Source organism: Fukomys damarensis, unplaced genomic scaffold (assembly GCF_012274545.1).
Source record: "Fukomys damarensis isolate Sample0158 unplaced genomic scaffold, DMR_v1.0_HiC HiC_scaffold_73960, whole genome shotgun sequence".
Lineage (NCBI taxonomy): Eukaryota > Metazoa > Chordata > Mammalia > Rodentia > Bathyergidae > Fukomys > Fukomys damarensis.
The window spans coordinates 43,641-47,904 of record NW_022974872.1 but is presented as its reverse complement, the minus strand read 5'-3'; the positions used below and the strand labels follow the sequence as shown (position 1 = coordinate 47,904).

The 4,264-nt window shown below is 45.4% G+C and overlaps 1 long non-coding RNA gene across 1 annotated transcript in view; it reads left to right on the top strand.

Annotated features, from left to right (window-relative positions):
* LOC104854980 overlaps positions 1 to 2,024 on the top strand; it is a 14,378-nt gene extending 12,354 nt beyond the window's left edge. The window contains exon 3 of the long non-coding RNA XR_004516015.1: positions 1,805 to 2,024. This is a non-coding gene — a long non-coding RNA (uncharacterized LOC104854980). The remainder of the gene's footprint in view (positions 1 to 1,804) is intronic.
* Positions 2,025 to 4,264: the final 2,240 nt, after the last annotated feature.

The following is a 4,264-nucleotide window of genomic DNA, read 5'->3' as shown; positions in this document are numbered from 1 at the left end:
GATATACTCCTAAGTGAAATAAATAAGTCCCACATGTGTAAATACCAAATAGTTTCCCTGGTGTGAATATTCTGCAACAATGCATAAGATTCTAATAAGATTACTGACATTTAGAAATGGGAGGAAAGGAGCTAAAGGTGTAGGGAAGGTGTGATACGTAGGGGAAGAACAAAAAGGGAAAAGAAAAAAATGTGAGAGAATGAAAAGATGAAAATAAAGTGTTTGTAGATGGGGAGGGGAGGAGGGGATGAAGGGAGGGCAGAGGTAAGGGGAAAAAATGAGAATCAAGACTTGCCATGTAAAGGTACATGATCCCAACAATGAATGTAACTATACTGTATCCCTAAATGTACCAATAAACTCAATAAAAAAAAAGAAAGAAACCAGCCTTTTGTCTTTTGATACAGCCCTTTTAATTTTATCAAATCGTGTTATTGGTGGGAGTGTCTGGTGTAGAGAAACCCAACGTTGAGTAGTACCTTGGCTCACCAGAATTGTGGAATGGATTCTGTGACCACAAACATGGAAAGAATTAAGGTCGTGAAGCAGAAGTCAGCAGGCAAGAGAGGAGATGGAAGAGTAGAATTCTGCTGTGGAGGTTGAAATCTCAGTGGAACTGTTTTCAGGGTTAGTTTCATGGGGGTTTTCATTTTAAATAATACGCCCCAAATGTAATGAAGCTGTCAGGGGTCTGCCATGTGTAAGAGCATCGGTTGCCTTGCTCTGGGGATGAAGGCATAAGGACAAGGTCGGAGGACCCATGACCTGTGGAAGCTTCACAGAAAGATCAGCTTTGGAGGAGGGCTATGGAAAAGCCAGGATTCCAACAGGTTGGTGGAGGGGCCACCCCACAGGGGAAGAAGGCCTCCAGGAAGGCAGAGTGGGTGGGATCCGGGAGAGGTGGTGCACCCTAGCGGCCTGCATCAGGTTTTTGACCTGGCAGCCTAGTCTGGCATTCTCCCTTTAATTCAGCCAAGTACACAATGTTCCTCCATCCACAGAAACCCTGACCACACAGAACATCTGCGAGTATTCAGTGGAAAAGTCTCTGGCACATAAGCACTCAGTGAATGCTACCTAGTTTTCCATTTTGTAATGTGTTTTCCAGTTCCTTGGGAAGAAAGAGTAGAAGAAAAATTTAATGCCAGGTCTTTTTCAAGAGGATTTTAAAAACCATATAATTATGCTTTTCTTAAGCAAGGAATCTTGATTAAATCAGCAAAATAGAGTTCATGAAGTTGTACATTAATATTTTAATATCAAGAAATGAGGGTCTTTAGTTATGCTACTTTGCCATTTAGAACATTTGCATGCTAAGGATCATGAATATGTTCCATTATTAGTGGCCTCCAAATTAGAAATGGAGTTTTCCGGGGTTGTTGATATTAAAATCCATTTTTCTTTGTTCTTTGGTTATAACTCACTCCCATTCCTAATTGTGTTCTGCTCAGGCTCAAATGAGCACTAGTTTATCATCACAGGGCACCTCACTCCCATTCCTAATTGTGTTCTGCTCAGGCTCAAATGAGCACTAGTTTATCATCACCAGGCACCCAGTAGCAGGGCACGGTTCCTCCATGGTGTCTATGGACCTGGCCTGAAGACCATTAGCAATGGGGATGCTGCAGACACTAACACACTTGTTCTAGTTAGTGTCCACTTTTATCTCTCCTGTCATGAAAATACTGTCTGATCACTCTTCCTTCCACCACTTCTTCCCCATTTGCTCCTCTCTCCCTCTTATCTGGAATAATTATTTTCTTAAAATAAATGCACAGTCCTAGCCAATCCTTTTGGTTCCCAGGTACCTGTGATGCTGAAATGCGTCTGTGCTTTTGGGATTGAATCAAATCAGCCTGTATTTAAACAGCTGTCCCTTATGGGGGATGTATATGATGAGACACTGCTGGTGAGCACTTGGACTCATTTGACTTCTTGAATTGAAAAAGGAACTGGCACAGATCTCCAAGCCGTGGCAGCAATGGCATCATCCAGAGTCTGTCTATAGTGGTAGTATTTTTGGTAGCTGGAAAATATTACACTGGTAATGTTGTATACCAATTAGTTGTATTAAAATATATATTATGCACAGCTCTGTATTTGCATTTCAAAGTTTTCTTGACCACATCATTTAACTTCTCACCACCCTCCTGAAGCCCAGGTTGGCCATTTTGGGAGGCAATCCTGGTTCTTTTTTGGTGGGAGATGGCCATTAACACAGGCAGTTGGCACAGTGGAGTGGAACACTGTTGGCCTGCTTGGGCCTTCTCAGCCTGAGCAGGGCTCGGCAGGGCTGCATCAGACACACAGATAAAGTCACTGCTGACCTTGCCAATTCACATTCAGAGCTGCAGGGATTTGACTTCCATCTTTGCCTTCTTCCATTCCTATTTTCCAGAAGAGCTGTGGTTTTAAGGCACTGAGTAGGCAGAAGTGAGGCTCTTAGCTAACTGTTCTCATAACTAGCCTGTCTTTAGCTCCTGTAGACACAGGGTCCTAACTGCAGTGAGAAAGTGTTGGCCTCTGTCCTCACTTTGCAAACCCCAACTTTTAATCCACTAGAAGTTATGGTCAGTGTGGGGCACCATGGTGTGACCTGGAGACTTAATCCAGTCAACTGCTGGCTATTTGATTTTGACCAAAGAGCTAGTTTCACTGGATTTTGTTTATTACATTTATTATGTCTATCCTATATTAACTGGGATGAACTTCCAAATAAAATCCACACAAATTATTAAATAATATTATCAGATGTTGTTCACATGGTATTAATAAGTTTGCATGATAAAAATTACTGGAACATGAACACTGTACAGGGCTAAGAGTGTGGCAATGCACTGGGTGTCTGTACTCCCTTGGCTACCTGTATAGTCATTAGCCAATGGAGGCATACTCAATGTAGATGTACTTATGGATGGAAGTCAGAGCTTTGCGATGTAATATTTGGTTTAGCCTGGTTGTGTTCTAGAAAGCAAAGGTCAGGGCTATCTTAATTATTAAAATAAAAAATATGGGCCACAGCAAAAGATTGGTGGAGGCATTCAGTTAACACTGGATTTATATTCATGAGCTTTTCAATCAGAATAACTCATGGCCCTGCCGATGCTGCTGGCAATGAGAGCTAAGAATGTCAGTGAGGGTCATGCACATGGGCGTGGCTGTATGTGGCCAGGCAAGCCCAGCTGTGCAGGTGAAGTAAGGGGCAGTGGGGAGTCCCCTCCTGGGTGGTTGAGGAGGGACTGGCCAGACTCTAATCCTTTGCCCCAAGAGAAGGTGCCAAACACCTGAGATAGATTCCCTGACTGCAAGTGCTGCCAACTTCCCAGACCTCACTTTATTTCCATCATCGCTCTGACTATATCAAAAGTGTTATGGAGAGACTGATGGAGTATCCTTGGACTGCTCAGTGGCTATTCATTTTGAAGTCCTCGGGATATTTCACTGCATGAAGAAGACTGCACATGAATTTTAAGAGACCATGGGTACTCTTTCCACCTGCTCACATTGGACTGATGCAGATCAGAAAGGCACCCTGGCCTTTGTGAGGAGCTGCATATCTATATCTATATCTATATCTATCCCCTGCTGTGACAGTCTTTGCCCTCAGGCACTGTTTCTATGTGTTCTTTCACTGTCCACAGAGGAGCAGCCATTTAGGAACAGTGTAGGTGTGCTGCTCTGTGCCGGCAGGTCCCAGAGGCCTTGCATGGGGCTTTATGTGACAAAGAGCCACCCTGGTGCCCGCTCCCTCCCCACCCAGTGCCCAGCTCCTGGGGAGAAGGTGGCAGGTGCTGCTTGCTAGGGCTGCAGGGCGTGCACCTGGGAAGAGGGAGGGGTCGTGACAGTTCTGCAGCGCTGCTCCAGACATCTGTCTAGTGTCCCACATCCCACGAGGGGCCATGAGGGGCCCACCCACACGGGGCCTGTGCACGAAGCCCCCCTGGGCATCTCCAACCTAGGAGAGGCCACTCTCTGCATCTGGGCATTCAGCTGGTCACCAGTGAATTCCACTCTGAGGAGGGACTGGAGAGACAGAGGCTTCGCAAAGCCGGTGGCCCTGCCATCCTTTCCTCGGGGCCTTGTTTTACTTGTTGTTTTCACAAGTCCCAGTGTGCAGCACATAACGACCACCTTCCACATAGGTGTGGTCCTTGCACTCCAGACCTCACTTCTGGTCACCTCCCCTGCTCTTCCCACACCCTCCATCTCTTCGTCCCCTTCCCATTTGCACAAAACTCCATCTGCATTTCTCTCAAGGTGCATC